Raw genomic sequence first — 19032 nt, forward strand, 5'->3', positions numbered from 1 at the left:
TATAAGTGTATCAATGGAATAAGATAACTAAGGGGAATTGAATAATTATTGAAAGAGAAATAAAATGTAGGGCTATGGGCAAATGCATGGGGGTGGGAGTGGGTGAGATTCTTTCACAGAGCATGGACATGATGGGCTGAATAGCCCCCTCTTGTACTTTGACCACTTTGTGATATTTTGTGATTCTATGAATTGGTCTATGGCGTCTATGTGATCTGTATTGCTCTTAGTTCTCCTGCAATTGGTATGTGGTGGCCTAACCTCTTTAGCAATTGGTCGACTGGAGGCATACAACCTACCATGGCGGGACTAACCAGGTTTTTGTTTCTTCAGGCGATAATAATTGCTCTACTTTCTCCCTTCTTTGTACCATTCACTGGCTCACGAGAGCAGGTTTTCCTCAGGCTTAAGGCTAGAGCAGGCTGAAGGCCCCATGAGCAAGGCTACAGAAACTCACAAGTCTTTGCATTAGAAATACACATGGGACATTTTCTTAAGTAGAGCCATCAAGCACAGAATTGTAGGGAAATCAATTCAGCAGTCCCGATTTCCAAAAGGCTTGCTGGGTATCGTAGCAGAAATGTGCACTGCCTTCTGAATAAAAAATAAAACGCAAACAAACATTCTAAATATAGCGATTCAAAACAGCGTGAAATCTACATGCCTGGAAGAAAACGGGTGCTATACTTCCTTCCTTAAGGTGCCACAGAACTACTTCTGTTTCTTTTTCAACTAGTTAACAGGAAGGTGGCTTCAAACGAAGGTCATTAAACTCTATATACTGCATAACGATATGTTATCTTCTGATGAACATTCCTGTAGTAACAAAGATTCATTCTAATTCTTGTCACAAGCCCACTCTGAAGCCCTTCCTTACCCTTATTCTTACTTTGTGAAGATTAACATAAGATTTGTTTTGCAAAACAACATAAAAACTACATATCCGTGGTGTTTGGAAGTTTAAGTGCGAAAGTCTGGCCTCAGTCTGAATGCTAAAATTTCTTCATTGCTCTTAAAACACCTTTTGCAGTTTGTTGTATTCCATCAGCCTGCTGTCCCTTAGTGCTGGAAAAGTGGACATTCTTTGGATCACGCACAGTCCACTAGAGCGGACAGATTTGCAGCTAGTTCTATATCACTGCCTTCATATTCTCCGCTGCTGTTTCCTGTTCTGAATATTCAGCCACTGAGTAAACATGTGATTTGGTACACAGTAGTAGCTGATGAAACACTGCAAGGCTGAGGCTTCCTCCCCTTTACATGAACATTTTTACAGGTCAACTTTTACAGATGCACCATAGAAAGCACCTTTTCTGGGTACATCACAGCTTGGTAGGTCGAGAATCAAACCCCTTAATGTGGAGTTTGCACATTTTCCCGTGACTGTGTCCGTTTCCTCTGGTTTCCTCCCACAGTCCCAAGATATGTGGATTAGGTTGCTTGGCCACGCTAAATTGTCCCTCAGTGTCAGGGGGGTTAACAGGGCAAATTCATGGGATTACGAGGATGGTCCTGGGTGGGATTGTTGTCAGCGCAGGCTTGATGGGCTAAATGGCCTTCTTCTGTACTGTAGGGATTCTTGGATTCTATGGAGTATATTCTTCCTTAGTTAAGGAGGCCAACTCTACACAATTACATTGAGGCATCTTTACTCTTATACACCAATCCCTTTGTAATGAAGACAAATAAAGCATTTGTTTTCCTAATTGATTGCTGCACCTACATGTTAACTTTCTGTGATTCAGGGACATGCAAGGACATTGTGGTGATTGTCCCTTTAGGGGAAACACAGCAGAGTAAGGGTCTCCTGGCCTGGGGGAATCACCTCAAGGGGAGGACCTCTCCTGGGCAGAGGTATTTTAGTGTTAGCTACAAACATGTTACTACTCTTGAAGATCACTAAATAATCGATTTTTGTTCACTAACGGAGTCTCTGAAAGTGCATCATTACAGATATCCAAGCCCTTGTGAATAGCAACATTTCACGGTCTCTCACAATTTAAAAAATATTCTACTTTTCTATTTTTCCTACTAAGGTAGGTAACTTCATATCTCCCCACGAGGGTGGCACGGTTGCACAGTGGTTAGCAGCGCTGCCTCACAGCACCAGGAAACCAGGTTTGTGCAGAGTCTGCATGCTCTCTGCATGGTTTCTTCCCACGGTCTGAAAGACATGCTGGTGAGGTGCATTGGCCAGGCGAAATTCTCCCTCAGTGTACCCAAACAGGTGCTGAAGTGTGGTGACTAGGGGATTTTCACAGTAATTTCATTGCATTGTTAATGTAAGTCTACTTGTGACCAATACATAAACTTTATTTTACAATATTCTATCTGCCACATTCTTGCCTTTTCAATTAACCCGTCTATATAATTTTGCACTAGTGATGACTTTATACGTCATCAATGTGAAACAAAAACATTTCACAAGCAATTAATGGTCAAATTCTCACAGCAAAATAAAGCCACAATGGCAATCTAACAGTGCCCTTTTTAATAAGTCAGTGCGTGGATTCAGATTTTCACCCAAAAATAAAGATACATTCTGTGCTGTGGACTCTGTGTGACTGCCCTGATTAGTGATGAACATGTTATTTCATTCTTTACAGATTGGTGGAAACAAAATTGAAGAACTTAAGTTGAATCACCTTGCAATCAGAGATGTTCATTTCCTGACCTGCTTTCTTCAGATTATTCATTGCTTTCTGAATGCTAAATCCACGTGTGATCTTGACCTCTTAGACCTGCACAACATACCAAAGCAAAGTGATGACATTTGCTAAGTTAAATGAAGCAGTAAGTAGGCCATTTCATTGTGTTAAGCTAACATCGTAAATCTCTGAGTGCTGTTTTGTGTGTATGAATAGGTCAGATATGAGTTGAAGCAAATATATTTTCTTTTGACTGATAACTTGAAAACCCTGACCATACAACTCACAAGTCTGCCTATGTGGGTGATACATGAGAATTACTGTGTTGTCAGCTCCAAAAGCATACAAACCAGTGCTGAGAAGAAGACATTAGAGGAGCAAGTTATTGTGGAACTTTCTAAAATGCATACTGATATAAAGCTCCTAAGATTATGAATCTCAATAAATGACACTGAGTAAAGATGGGTAAACATGAAAGATGCTACAAATATGGTGTTCTACTCAGCTTTTCTACACAATGTTCTTGAATATTCTTTGTTAAAAATTATGGTAGGAGATTATTTGAATTTTCATTCCATTGTTTAAGAAGGGCAGCAGGGATAATCCAGGGAATTATAGGCCGGTGACCCTTACATCAGTGGTAGGGAAATTATTGGAAATGATTCTTAGGGACAGAATTTACTCACATTTGGAAACAAATGGACTTATTAGTGATAGACAGCATGGTTTTGTGAAGGGGAGGTCATTAACTTGGAAGAAATTTCTGGAACGCACTACCTGGTGACACGGTGGGAGCAGGTACGATTGCGGCATTTAAGGGGCAACTAGACGAATACATGAATAAATGGGAATGGAAGGATATGGACTCCGTAAGTGCATATGGTTTTAGTTTAGGCAGGCATCATGATCAGCACAGGTCTGGAGGGCCGAAGGGCCTGTTCCAAAGCTATACTTTGTTCTCTTTGCTGTTACCTTCCTTTCATTCCGCAATCCAATCAAGTATGAGAATCAGCTCAGGTGAGCATTATCTTAACATGCTAACAACAGAATATCTTAATGATGAGGCAGAGTGACAGCAGAGAAGGAAAGAAAAGACAGCAAATCCTGCACTCTGATCCCACTACCTCCACGGACATCCTGTCCCATGTGCCCAAAGGAATCAAACCCGTTCAGTCACAGGAAGAGCCACGGCAGAAACTGGCAGCTCTGAGGAGATGTCATCCTCGAATCGAGGGATGGCCGATGGCAAACAGCAGATCCATCTCCACTGGCACTGTGGCACAGTGGTTAGCACTGCTGCCTCGTAGTGCCAGGGATCCGGGTTCAATTCTGGTCTCAGGCCACTGTCTGTGTGGAGTTTGCATGTCCTCCCCATATCCGTGTGGGCTTCCTCTCGTTCCCCCCCACCACATACTCCAAAGGTGTACGAGTTAGATTGACTGACCTTGCTAAATTGCCCCTCACTGTTAGGAGGATTAGCAGGGTAAACATGTGGGGTTACAGGGACAGCACCTGGTTGGGATTGTTGGCAGTACAGGCTTGATGGACAGAATAGCCTGCTTTTGCACTGTAGGGATTCTATGAATCTATGAAAAGAATGCCATATCTAACAGTAAAGCAAGTCAAGGCCCCATATGATCACTTAAAGTGGCCAGTAGAATGTGTGGAACCACAATATAGTTGATTGCTATGAATGATATTATTAATTGCTACCCATTATTGTATTTCTGTTGAGTTAGCGAACACTCAGCAGGCACCATGTAGGTGGCAGTTACTGTGGTTAACTGCAGAATCAGTTTTGATTCGAGTGTTTTCAGTGCAACCAAGAGAAAAAGTAACATGACTGCTCTGTTTTCAATTGTATTTCTAGTTTCTCGCTACTTCACAACACTCGTCCTCGGTCTGTTTGGTTTTTATCCTTTCACTGCAACATACTGATGTTCAAGATTGATCAAATGATCACGGTGGCTTACGTCCCATATCTGAGATTAGATAGAACAGTTTTGGTGGGGATGGTGGCTACAGAGGGGATAAGAGGAATCAGAGGGGATAGGAGTTAAAAATGACACACCATTATTGCTTGAAAAGCGCTGTTCGAGGAAAAAACAGGCAAAATAAACAGTTCCTGCATAAATCTGTTTCTAGTTACTCTTAAATGATACCATCTTTTAATGTTCTATCTGGAAACTATTTTATCTTAAGTTCCAGAGAAAAAGTTGGCTGTAACATGAGGTTTCGAACACAGGTTCAAAGGTTTCTGAGTTTGATTCAATAAGTAATTCATTCATTAAATCGTGATTATTTCCAATGTGATTTTATTGTTCTTCCAGGCTTTGTGAAAGACTCTTTGTCTACCGCAACAGTCACTCAATCTTTCTCACCAGCTGCTGGTTTGCTTTCGTCTAGCCTAATAAACTTTGAGAAGCTTACTCATGTACCAGTTCAAATGTCATCAAGATTATGTTGGCAGAGGGCAGCACTGTTGCCTCACAGCGCCAGGGACCCGGGTTCAGTTCTCAACTTGGCTCACTGTCTGGGTGGAGGTTGCATGTTCTCCCTGTGTCTGTGTGGGTTCCTCTGGTTTCCTCCCACTGTCTGAAAGACATGCTGGTTAGGTGCATTGGCCATGCTAAATTCTCCCTCAGTGTACCCGAACAGGCGTGGGACTGTGGCGACCAGGGGATTTTCACAGTAACTTCATTGCAGTGCTAATGTAAGCCTAACTGTGATCAATAACTAATAAACTAATCTAAACATTATAGGAACCTAATGAGCAATTTCCACCTTACTCCAATGGACAACCCGTTCAACGGGTGTTAAAAAATCAGCAGGAATGAGTAAAAAATTACTCCAACCTTCCAATTACAAAGCCAAAACTCAGAATGAACTAAGCAAAGTACCTGGATGAATGCTTGGCACACCATAATATTCAAGGCTATGGGCCAATTGCTGGATAGTGGGATTAGGTGGTCGGGTCAGGGCCTTTCATGCGTCAGTGCAGACTCGATGCACTGAAGGGCCCCTTCCGCACAGTAGTATTCCGTGATTCTGTGAATCTGAAATCCATTCCTTGCTTGCTCCAAAAACCAAATTCCAATTGAATCCAATTCAAGGTCCCCGACTCAAGAATAGCTTCTTCCCTGCTGCCATCAGGCTTTTGAATGGACCTACCTCATATTAAGTTGATCTTTCTCTGCCCCCTGGCTATGACTGTAACTGCACTGTCTCCTATATTCATCCACCGTGCCGAGTCACAAGGATGCATGCTCTGATACGTTTGCCTTCAAGGAAACCGTGGTAGAGAACACCTGCTGGTAATGGAGGAAAAGTATGGGTATTTAACAGGACGTTCAAGAAACAAAAACTCATCCATTGGATCAAAGTATCTGCATGATGATGTTGCAATGCTTTTGATGACACTGTAAGAAGTCTCACAACACCAGATTAAAGCCCACAGGTTTATTTGGTAGCATGAGCTTTCAGAGCACTGCTCCTTCATCAGGTGAGTTAACGTCCCTGAATGATAGAATTACCCATTTCTGGCATTTTTGCCTCTACCCCAAAACCTGTCACTCCCTTTTTGACAACGTGTCAAAAATGACACACGAGGCTGGTTGACCTATAGTGCAGGTTGCTAAAGGCAACATAAGATAAATCGTACATAAATTCTATACAAATACAATAATACCTTCAAATGATGATTGGCACGTCTGACTTGAGGATTTCGTGCCTCACGAATATTCCAGGCCTACTGATGATGGCCAGGGAGGTCAAACCTGGGAAATCAAATAAAAAGTGTAAAATGATTTGGCTTTTATTTGTGACTCACAGAATTAACCTGAGCAAGTCACTGGTTGAAGAAAATTTGTCTGCATTGGTTGGTGCGCGAACCGTCCAATGATATAGAAAGTAGCCAGAAGAGTCAGATTTATAACAGCAAGAACAAACATTCGCAATTACATTTCGCCGACCAAATACACTCAATCACTTTTGACTTTAAAGTCTGAATAATGGCTGGAATTTTACCGGCATGCCTGCCCCAATTCCAGGGACGGGCAAGGCTCGGCGGGCGACCTTTTCCATTGGCCTAGGAATGGTGGACATGCCGGTAAAATTCCGCCCCAATGTCTCTCAAATGCTCAGCGTTTTTGACTAACAGTGGTGCATGTCGCTGAGGCAATTAAGTGTCGGGCACAAAACAAAATGGTGTGATTCAGTCCGCGAAACCAGCAGAGTTTTCTCTGTCTTTTATTTAGCTTCTCCCCAGAGAGTATGTGGGCTGGGTGGGGGGCATGGGGGCAGGTGGTGGCGGTGACTGGGAACCGGGAAGAAATGTTTAGTCATGATGGCCCAACCGTTATAGCGTGGGGCACGGTTGATGGACAGGCTGGTATTTTCCTGCCTGACAGTTTTGCATGTTCCTATTTTGTGTTCTTCAGTAGCAACAATGAGGAAATAAATATAGATTTGTATCTGTTGACTTGTATGACTAACACAAATGAAATATAATCTGGTCACATTAGTCCATATAAAAATAATTGGTAGAAACTAATGAAGAGCTGAATGAAGACACTGATGAGATCTGAAATGAAAGGTACACGTATACATCATATACAGCTGCTGGAATCTTCTGGCTGTTCACAATGGCAGGATCTTCTGGTCACTCCAACGCCACACCCCCGCTGTGGGTTTCCTGGCGGTATGAGGTGGAGGCGATGGGGAATCCCACTGACTGTGGGGAGACCAGAAAACTTCCCGCCCCAGCATCTTTTGTTTCATAAGGACTGTTCCAAGTCTGTTAGATTTTACAAAGGTTTTTTAGATTGTATTGCACTAATAAGAAGCAATTTTGATTTCACATTTGACATTCATTTGCGGGACATGGGCGTTGCTGGCTAAGCCTCAGCATTTATTGCTCATCCCTAGTTGCCCTCGAGAAGGTGAGCTGCTCTCTTGAAATGCTGCAGTCCCCGTGCTCTGGGTTGATCCACAAAGCCGACAGGGAGGGAACGCCAGGATTTCGACCTAGCGACTGCGAAGGAATGGCGATACATTCCCAAGTCAGGATGGTGAGTGGCTTGGAGGGAAACTTGCAGGTTCCCACGTATCTACTGCCCTTGTCCTAGATGGACATGGTCATGGGTTTGGAAGGTGCTGTCTAAGGATCTTGAATTGCTGCAGTGCATCTTGTGGATAGTACACACTGCTGCTATTGAGCGTCAGTGGTGGATGTTTGTGGATATGGTGGCAATCAAGTGGGCTGCTTTGTCTTGGACGGTGTCAAGCTTCTTGAGTGTTAGAGCTGCACCCATCCAGGCAACTGAGGAATATTCCATCATTTCTTTTCTGATGTCTTGTAGCTGATGTACAGATTTTGGGGAATCAGGAGATGAATTACTTGCTGCAGTATTCCTAGCCTCTGACCTGCTCTTGTAGGCACTGACAGTCTATTGATTGTACTTTGGATATAAAGTCATTGCAACACACAGGAGGCATTTTGATATTAACTTGTAATAACCCAGGACAACATCCTCAGGTCTGGTCCCTCCTTGTTTATTGGGGTGCAGGCTCTTCAAAATGACCTGGTCATTAAGATGAGACCAACGACAGTTCAGAGAATGTGTGAAAATGTGTCACTGAGTCCTGGGATTTTACAGGTCACCATCTTTGTGTGACTGATAGCGGGGAACTGCACATCAATCAAAATTGCCAGTCTCAATATTAAAATAACTTTAGAGTGAGACCACTCAAAAAGACACTTTTCGTGTAGTTCTAGCAATCTCCTCAGATTATTGTGGGTTATTGCAACAATGCCCAACATTACCAAAAGGAGTTTTAAAGTGTATTTATGGTGTCACAAGCAGGCTTGCATTAACACTGTAATGAAGTTACTGTGAAAAATCACCTAGTTGCTGCACTCGGCGCCTGTTTGGGAACACCAAGGGAGAATTTAGCATGGCCAATGTACCCAACTAGCATTTCTTTTGGACTGTGGGAGGAAACGGGAGGAAGCCCGTGCAGACATGGGGGGAACATGCAGACTCCGCACAGACAGTGACCCAAACCGGGAATCAAACCCGGGTCTCTGGGGCTATGAGGCAGCAGTGCTAACCATCGTACCACCATTAGAAAGAGAGTTACTAATTTTTTCTGATGAGGTGATTAAGAATATTAAATATCTGGGGGATTAAAAGCTTGTGATGAGCAGACCAACACATTCATTTGAAATTCCTTTGCCTGCCATCGTGACAAAGGGTGTTATAATGTTTAAAATAAATGGCTCAGATCACTAAAATAGAAGACAGGAATTTCACATGACTGGGTTACTGTGTTCCTGACTCGTGTCACATTGTGTAGCTGCAACCACCGGTTTTTGCAAACATAATAATCTTACTGCATTATGATAAGAAATAAAAATGGAATTCCATCTTCATCTGATTACTTAAACAAAACGTTTGAAAAGCGTGCAGCCATTTGCTTTGTTAATTCAATACTGAAATCGATTCTTTATTCTGGTTGAAACAGAGGCTCTTGTGACTGAGCCTTCATTCTGCCCACAGAGATCATCTCACAAAATCTAGAATGCACGATCTGTATTTTGTTTAAAAAAAAAGGAAGTTAGTTCTAATCTTTCAACATACAGTGCAAGTGACGTCATATTTGATAAATGATAGTGAGGGCAGCAACAGGAAATAAAAATCACTTTAAATCCAATGCAGAAAATGTTTACAATTCTTATTCATTTGGAACTTATCAGGCGTGCTTTGCTCAAGGTTGTATGAAGGTGATGGAAGGTGAGAAAGAAATAATGCTCCATTCATTATTTTCTCCCGCTGGGAAATTTCTGGAAGAGTAGCACGAGGGGTGTGGGAGGAGGCAGAGAGGGGAACCTTCCTTGGAAAGGGCTGTTGAGAGTAATCATGGGAGGATCATGCCAAACTGCGTGGACGTAGTGACAGGGAGGAGGAAATGAGCAGAAAGAGACTTGCGAGCTCTTGAATTGGCATCAGCTCACGGAATGAAAGACAGGCATGAAGGTGACAATGGTCTAGTTAACATTTGGTGAATTCAGAAGGGGGGAGATCCTGCCCGCTCAACCTACTCTCTTTTATCTTTATTGAGGAAGTGATAACTGTGGAAACCCCTGTGACGTTCTGCACCTTGACATTCAGAAGCTCTTTCATGCTCCACATGAAAAAAATATGAATTAAACTCAGGTCTTTGGGGATTCAGGGTAATCTCTGGGAACTGGCTGGAAGATAGAAAACAATGGGGGGGGTTCCCACACCCACCTCCGCGGTGTGTTTTCTGGCAGCGGAGGTGCGGCCCACCATTGGCCGATGGTTGGATGTTCCAGTCGCTGTGGGAGATCACCATCGGCGGGACTGGATGATCCTGCCAGCGGGAAGGATGGGTGAAGAAATGCCTCCTCACCTCAGTCTTAATTGGCCTACCATTTATTCTCAGACTGCATCCCTGGTTCTGGGCATCCCAGTAAAAGGAAACATCCCCCCTGCATCTTCCCTGTCGAATCCAGTAAGAATCTTGTAGCTTTCAATGAGTTGAAGACAATCCCTCCAAGTACCCTTTCAAGTCACACATCATTCCAATTTGGATATGTTTCACCATTTCTTCATTGTTGCTGAGTTAAAATCTAAGAACTACCTTTCTTACAGCACTATGAGAATATTCCCATCTTAAGCTTATATTAACAGACAAAGTGAAAAAGCAAGCAAGTTCAGACTGCTTTTTCAATTTAAAGGTCAGGAGATTTAAATGCCTTGGCAGCATGGTAGTTCCAATTACCTTAACAGTTCTGATGTGTTTATCCACTTTTTACACGCATTCATATCTACATTAAACAGTACAAAAGGGTACTTGATCTCTCTCAAAGGGAACCTTGGCTCCCCGAAAGGTATCCCAGATATCCAAAAAGATATTCTGCCTCTCCAAATAAAAACCTACCTCTCTATATAATTCCAGCAACTTCAGACCATCTCCTGTTATGATTTGGACTGTCCCATCAGCAAAAATTGGATCTGTTTGAGGGCAGCTCCACCTTAGCATGTGCAGCTGCCTCTCTGAACCACGGATGTGTAAACTACAATCCGCCCACACCACCCACTCCCCCGCACAAAGTGGTGGGGGCCGGAATTCTGAAAGAAGGGCTTTCTGAAATTCGGAATTCTGAAGTTCAGGCCATTGTCATCAGCTGAACCGGACTGTTGGAAACTGGGGCAATAACCAAATCTGAGATGAACTTCCACCGCCACCCCAGCCCTGCCTTTCCCATTTCCTCCCCGGTTACACCTTAACATCATCCACCTCCACGACTTTCCAGGTCAGTGATGCCTTTAATCATGCCTTAAGTCACAGCCAAATCTGGTTGCTCAATGCTGTCCTGATGAGTTTCTACCTGGTGAGGTAGGGAGCGCCATTATGGAGTTGGGACCATTCTCCAGACCCTCCTGGCTCCACAGGTCCAGTTAAACTGTCATTTTGCTGACCTCGCCTTCGTGACATGCTGCATAAATTTTGCAACTTGAGAGAGACCAGCCCTTAGCAGCACCTATGCAGGAAGGAGTGCAGGAAGGGATGGAAGAGGGAGAGCAGCAGGAAGAATGAGAGAGGTGTCACCCACCACTCGCCTTTGCTGCTGAAGTTCTCGGTGAATAACGCATCAGAGAGCGCCTCACCCTAACCTAAATCAATCCCCCACACGTGGATCATCTTTCCAATCATATAACTACCATCCTCTCAATCACCTACTGAGTACTCTCACTTTCCTAATAATCATAGAACCCTACAGTGCAGAAGGAGACCTTTCAGCCCACTGACCACAATCTCACCCAGGCCCTACCCCCATATCCCTACATATTTTACCCACTAATCCCTCTAACCTAAGCATCTCAGGACACGAAGGGGAAATTTTAGCATGGCCAATCAACCCAACCTGCACATCTTTGGACTGTGGGAGGAAACCGGAGCACCCGGAGGAAACCCACGCAGACATGAGGGGAATGTGCAAACTCCACCGAGCCGGGAATCAAACCCAGGTCCCTGGAGCTGTGAAGCAGCAGTGCTAACCACTGTGCCACCATGCCAGCCCTAATGTCAACACTCACATCAAACCCAGAAACACAACAGTGACAACGACACATTTCCAGAATTTTCCAACCATTCACGCCAGCTGGCTTTTTCCATCCCACTGCAGTGAAAGAAAATTTGGCTGGTCACCAAATTTGCCGGCTTCGCTGCAGTGGGAGCGTGGCGTGAACAGGCAGTAAAATTGCGCCCAGTGTATTTGGAGATAATCAATATCCAGAATCATGAATCACCTTGTGGAAACCCCATGTGCCAGTCTTGTGTTTCCACTTACACAATGCATAGAATAGAGTCCCTACAGTGCAGAAGGAGGCCATTTAGCCCATCAAGTCTGCACTGACCACAATCCCACCCAGGCCCTATTCCTGTAAACCCACCCTGCTAATCCCCTTGACACTAGGGTCAATTTAGCATGGCCAATCAACCTAACCCGCACATCTTTGGACTGTGAGAGGAAACCAGAACACCCGGACGAAACCCACGCAGACACAGGGGAAATGTGCAAACTCCCAAGGCCAGAATCGAACCTGGGTACCTGGTGCTGTGGGGCAGCAATGCCCCACTGTGCCACCGTGCTGCCCCTATTAACTATCCTACTGGTCCTATAAATCATTTGTCCAGGAGCCACCTTTCCAGGCATGGGACACTTGAGATGATCTGAGTGGGAGTCCTCGAGGAGGTCTGGGCCTTGAGGATCTGGCTGCAGGCAGTTGTAGGCGAGTGTGCATGTGCGTACAGCAGATGCCTTACCAACAGTTTGCCTATTAACAGACAGCGCTGAATTTCCCTGCCCAAGTTTCTTGAGACTTACGGAAAGGTTGCCCTCAACTGACCAAGAAAACAGAACTTGGTGAGCTTGGTACGGATCACCATCAGGTCATGAAAGTTCACGTTGGGTCCATCTTACTAAAGATAACAACATTGTGGGAGTCCCCATTTCTTTACTTCAGAGAAGCAAATCCCCACATGATCCCCCAGAGACTCTGGACTGACATTTGGTGGACCAACTCCCCCCCTCCCCACCCTCACATTTGGGTTTTCCATGTTAATTTGGTTGTGGTGTTCGGCTTTCTCAGGTGCCGTGTTCCGCTCAATCAACTTGAACATCCCTCCGACCTCCAGGGAGCTGTGGGGGTGGGGAAATGGAGGCAGTGCTAATGGAATGGAGAAGGAGGGTTCCTCGGATATGTGACTGCAAGATAGCCGTGCTTGGAATGTCCATATTCCTTCGCTGAAAGAACCAAAACACAAGATGGGAGCTAGAGCTGGGATAAAACGTTTAGAAGAGACATTTTTAACTGTCTGGTTTCCTGTTGGTTGTTTAGTGACTGACATGCTTAATGCTGCATGTTGCTTTGCTCAGGGGACCCTGGGAAACCTTTGACCTGTTTAGCTCAGATAAGATCTAAGAACTGTCCCTGGTGGGAATTAGAAAAAAGCGGTAGTACATTGCACATGTATAATATAACCCCATGTTTGTTACAATCTGTTTAAAGGGACACTATTTTCAAAAAAATATTTTCCAAACAAATTTCCTTCGAGCAGCAGGTACAGTTTCATTAGTTTAATCATCACATTTTTAAGCGAATACATTTTTGATACCACTAGCATCACTTTGTTATGTGTCAGAGAATGAAGTTAACACTGCTGCTTCGCGGCACCAGGGTTCAATTCCGGCCTCGGGTCACTGCCTGTGTGGAGTTTGCACATTCTCCCCGTCTCTGCATGGGCGTTCCTCCCACAGTCCAAAGATGTGCGGGTTGAGTTGATTGGCCGTGCTAAATTGACCCTAGTGTCAGGGGAATTGGCGGGGTGGATGTGTGGGATTGCGGGAATAAGAGGCATAGGTGGGAATGTGGTCGGTGCAGACACGATGGGCCGAATGGTCTCTGTCTGCACTGTAGGGATTCTATGATTCTAAGTAGGCTCTCGTGAAGATATGAAAAGAAGGACTAAATGTAGGTCTTTAAAAAAAAATCATGGCTGGAATTCTCCAGCTGTTCATGCCAGTGGAGTTCTCTGGTCCTGCCGGCAGTACACCCCCACTTGTGGATTTCCCACCAGCGTGGAGGTGATGTCAATGGGAATTACCCATTGATAGCAGCGGGTCTGGAGAATCCCACTGCTGGCAAACAACACATCACCTCCTGCCAGCAGGAAACACGCGGCTGGGAGGCCGAAGAATCTACCCCGATATTTAACGTCATCGGATCACTCCTAAATCTGCAATGCTCAAAATATAAAATAGGATACAAGTTGGTCCATTGAGCATGCCCAGTCATAGCATGGTGCCATATACACATACAAATACAACATTGGTTTCTCTCAGCAGTCTCCTGCAGAGGGGTAATAAGGAAAGAAAGAAACATTATAACTATTTCAGAAAAAAGAGAGAGCATTTCCTTTCTGAACCCATTAAGTTAGTACCAGAAGCGCCGGGTTCCTGGCGCTGTGAGGTAGCAGTGCTAACCACAGTGCTGCCAATGTACTTCAGGAATGATATTAAGACGCAATTTGATGCCGATAGCCGCATATAGAGTAATTGGATAGCTAACCAAAATAACCTGGTCAAAGAGATAACTTCTAAGAAGGAACTTAAAATGAGAGGTAGACAGGCAGAGAGGAAATTCCAGAGGCACGGACGAAGGAAAGGAAACTGGGGATGGCCAGAATTGGAGGATTGCAAATATCTCAGAGGGTTCCAGGTGCTTACGGGCCAAATGATTCTTGCAAGGTTTATCCAACCCTACAATCCTTTTCGTGGCACCATTAATACTTCCCCCAATTGTATCATAAACCATTTCTCGATAGGGGAGCTGCCCTAGGGGAAGCTAGCGGTGGGATTCTTGCCGTTACCAACCACATTCTTGACCTAATTACTTCGAGGCAAACAATAATACACAGATCGGACTTGCTTATTGCTTTGCTCAACTATCCTTCAGGAAGCACCTGGCATTATTCAGCAACTTTCCTAACTGAATGACATGGAGGAGGCAGAGACGTCTGAGGTTCTACCTTCTCTGCTGGTCTGGATGATTTCCCTGAACTTTTGAACAAGGCCAGAACTCTCGTGGACAGGGAGGGAGGTGCACTGGGAAAGAATGCTTGAGCCACTTCATTTCTATACTTCTTCAGAATTGTGCTAATTGAACAAAGCCTCATCAAGTCATCAACAAAAGAGGAAACTCAAGACTTGCTCAAGCTGCACAAACAAACCTTTCTTTCTAGCAGCTGTGTCACGTATTCTTAATGATAAATATGTATCTAATGATGAGTCAAGTGGGTTACTAAAGATTAGTCAGCACAATACATGGCAAATTTAAACATGAATGTGCTTTAAACAGGTGAATGTTCATTATGTTTACCTTTCTCAGATAGACATTACCCCAATACTTTCCTGTCCGATTATATACAGTTTTTAAGTTGAAGGATTTTTGGATGTCTACAAACTAGTGCTAATCCCAAAACACAGGTCCTTCTCCTCACTGATGTTGGAGGTCCAATAGCAGTGTCCTCTCCCAAGCCAACTTGCTCAGCATCAAGGTACGAATCACAATGTAAAAACCAGCTCCACTGGCCGGGGCACACCATTTGCGTGACTGACATCAGACTCGAGGAGCTAATTGCTCTATTTGGAATTCAGTCACCCCAGCAAACTTCCAGTTAGACAATGGACACACTTTGGGGAATGTCCTCAAAACGTCCACAAAATGGTTAAACATCCCTGTCATCTCATGGGAGACCCTGGCTTCTAACCAATCCAAAATGAGAGGGTTTGTTTGGGAAGGTGCCGAGAGACTGTTGCTGGGATTTTCCGGCAGAGCTCATCCCAAAACCGGAAAATCCCGCCTGAGATTAACCTGGTTCCCTCCCCACAACCTCCCCCACTGATTCCCGTGATGGGAAAATTCCTTCCTGTATTGGAGTGTGCATGATGTGGAGATGCCGGCGTTGGACTGGGATAAACATAGTAAGAAGTCTCATAACACCAGGTTGAAGTCCGACAAGTTTATTTGATAGTAAACCCACTGTCAAATAAACTTGTTGGACTTCAACCTGGTGTTGTGAGACTTCTTACTTGGAATGTGCACACAAAGTCAAAGTGTCAAAAGGAGCACAAAAGCCTCAATAACCCATTTACCCAACCTTTCAAGCTTGCTGGATGCACAGCCATCTCAAAATCCATTGAAGGAAAGTCGAAGCAAGTCATCCTCAATGCTGACGGGATCTGAAAGTCAAAGTAAAGTTCATTTATTAGTCACAAGTAGGCTTATATTAACATTGCAATAAAGTTACTGTGAAGATCCCTTAATTGCCACACTCTGGCGCCTGTTCGGCTACACCGAGAGAGAATTTAGCACGGTAAATGTACCTAAACAGACCGTGGGAGGAAACTGGAGCACCCATGCAGACATGGGGAGAATGCGCAGACTTCACACGGACAGTGACCCAAGCTAGGAATCAAACCTGGGTCCCTGGCGCTGTAAGGTAGCAGTGCTAACCACTGTTCCACCGTGTCACCCATCTGTGGAGAGAGAAAAACGTTCTCTAACATTCCGAGTCTGAATGACCCTTTATTTAGACTCAAAACACTGACTCTATTCCCTCTCCATTGATGCTTCCAGACCTGCAGAGATTTTCCAGCATTTTCTGTTTTTGTTTCAGATTCCAGCATCCGCAGTATTTATCGTCCTCACTCCTGTAGGACTGCCCGAGAGAGGGACACAGGGAAACAGCCATCAACCATGTGGAAAAGTAAAAGAAAATAAAGTTGATTTATTAGTCACAGGTCAGCCAACATTAACACTGCAATGAAGTTACTGTGAAATTCCCCTGGAGTATAAAGACCAGCGAGATCTGGTGGGACAAGTGTCTTTGCTGTGTATTCTATGTAATACTATCCAATACAGGTGAACTCCGTAAACAAAAACACTCATTCATGAATGGAATATCAGCAAACTAAAAGTGACTTAGCAAGCTGGAAGTTCACCCCCCCACCGCCCCCCCACTCTGGGGCGATGATATGAAATGGACCCCATTGGATCAGCAATGTCTGATATTCAGTCCCATGGACAGGGAAACAAGGGGAGAAATGATGAACAGAGATTTGGGGTTTGGGTAGAGGGGGCAACATGAGTATGACTAAAGGTTAGGAAGAAAGCAAACCTGGATTAGGGTGAGCAAAGCAATGGGAAAGAGAGAGAAAATGACAGTGAAATTGGTATTGGAGTGCCGAGGGAGGGGAAGGGTGGTATTTTGGAGGTGGGGGGGAAACGGGAAGAGAATGGACGGGTAGCAGCCCCGGGAGGAAGGTTGGCACGGAGCCAACTCACTTTAGGCCAATTTGCCCACAGGGATGATGTTAATCAGCCCGAAAGAAGAATTCCCGCCCCACTCTCAGGATAAAGCCCTACCCTGGGAAACTGCCAACCAATCCAATTGAGTGGCGGTTCCAGCTGTCTCGGCAGTACCCAGGGTGCATTCATGGCTCCCAGGGGAAAGCACGATGAATCCAGGAACACATCAAAGTCTGGGCTACTGGATGGGCAATGTTCAGGCAACTTGGAAGGGGGATGGGAGGGGAGGGTTGTGCATTTTGGTGAGCAGGCCAAGGAGTGTGGAATACTAAGGGCAAAGATGAGAGCCCACTCCCTTCACAATCATTTAGAAAGTCTTGAATATACAGCCCGACATTAGCACCCACTCCAACCAAGGCATGGGCAGCATCAGGGTCAACTGACTTGTGAACAAGCTCAATGGACCCTTAATTATTTATTTAGATGTGGCATTTCAGTATGCACTCTAACACTGTCATGGGGACGAGCTCAGAATGGCAGGAAAGGTGATGGGGGTTGGCACATGCCCTCTTTTATGCGCACCCTCTCCTGCCAAAAATACATTTGGTGGGAGCACTTATAATCCAGCCCGGGTAACCTCGGGTCCTGGGGTCAGGATATTAGGCTTGTATGAGCACAAGAGAGGCAGGGAATAGGGTGGCTGTGAGGTTTGGCAATTCTTTCAGTTCCAGGGGCACGGAGCAGCAGCAATATGGCGAGAGGGACAGGTTCTGAGAGAGGTGAATGAAAGCTGGGTGCTTTACTGGGGTAAACACTAAAATTCTTTCCATTGATGAACATTCCATTGATTAACCTTATTGAGTTTTTTGAGAAAGTGACTAAAGAGGTGGATGAGGGTAAGGCAGTTGATGTGGTATATATGGACTTTAGTAAGGCGTTTGATAAGGTTCACCATGGAAGGCTTCTGCAGAAAATGCAGATGTATGGGATTGAGAGTGATTTAGGAAATTGGATCAGGAATTGGCTGGCAGATAGGAGACAGAGGGTGGTGGTTGATGGTAAGTATTCGTCATGGAGTTCAGTTACGAGTGGTGTGCCTCAGGGATCTGTTTTGGGGCCACTGCTGTTTGTAATTTTTATAAATGATCTGGATGAGGGTATAGCTGGGTGGATTAGTAAATTTGCTGATGACACCAAAGTCGGAGGTGTGGTAGATAGTGAGCAAGGGTGTCTTCGTTTACAGGGAGACTTGGACAAGTTGCAGAGCTGGGCCGAGAGGTGGCGGATGGAGTTTAATGCGGAAAAGTGTGAGGTAATTCACTTTGGCAGGAATAACGGATGTGTAGAGTATAGGGCTAACGGTAGGACTCTGAATAGTGTGGATGAACAGAGGGATCTAGGTGCATGTGTACATAGATCCCTGAAAGTTGGGAATCAAGTAGATAGGGTTGTTAGGAAGGCATACGGTGTCTTGGCATTTATTGGCAGGGGGATTGAATTTAGGAGCCGCAGCGTCATGTTACAACTGTACAAAACTCTGGTGCGGCCGCACTTGGAGTACTGTGTGCAGTTCTGGTCCCCACATTATAGGAAGGATGTGGAGGCTTTGGAGAGGGTGCAGAGGAGGTTTACCAGGATGTTGCCTGGTATGGAGGGGAGGTCCTATGAGGAGAGACTGAAGGATTTGAGGTTGTTTTCATTAGAAAGAAGGCGGCCACAAGGGGACCTTATTGAAACATATAAGATGATTAGAGGTTTAGACAGGGTGGACAGTGATAGCCTTTTTCCTCGGATGGAGAAAGCTAGCACGAGGGGGCATAGCTTTAAATTAAGGGGTGGTAGTTATAGGACGGATGTCAGGGGTAGGTTCTTTATCCAGAGGGTGGTGAGGGATTGGAATGCCCTGCCTGCTGCAGTTGTGGATGCGCCTAGTTTGGGGGTGTTTAAGAGATCTGTGGATAGGTTTATGGATGGAAAGGGTT

The 19032-nt window shown here is 44.8% G+C and overlaps 1 long non-coding RNA gene across 1 annotated transcript in view; it reads right to left on the bottom strand.

Annotated features, from left to right (window-relative positions):
• LOC145360318 (uncharacterized) overlaps positions 1-19032 on the bottom strand; it is an 87384-nt gene that overhangs the window by 13270 nt on the left and 55082 nt on the right. The window contains exons 2-3 of the long non-coding RNA XR_013889687.1: positions 15900-15981; positions 6337-6424 (exon numbers count right to left, since the gene is read on the bottom strand). This is a non-coding gene — a long non-coding RNA (uncharacterized LOC145360318). The remainder of the gene's footprint in view (positions 1-6336; positions 6425-15899; positions 15982-19032) is intronic.

This window comes from Carcharhinus amblyrhynchos, chromosome 2, assembly GCF_965287045.1.
Source record: "Carcharhinus amblyrhynchos chromosome 2, sCarAmb.v2.hapA, whole genome shotgun sequence".
NCBI lineage: Eukaryota > Metazoa > Chordata > Chondrichthyes > Carcharhiniformes > Carcharhinidae > Carcharhinus > Carcharhinus amblyrhynchos.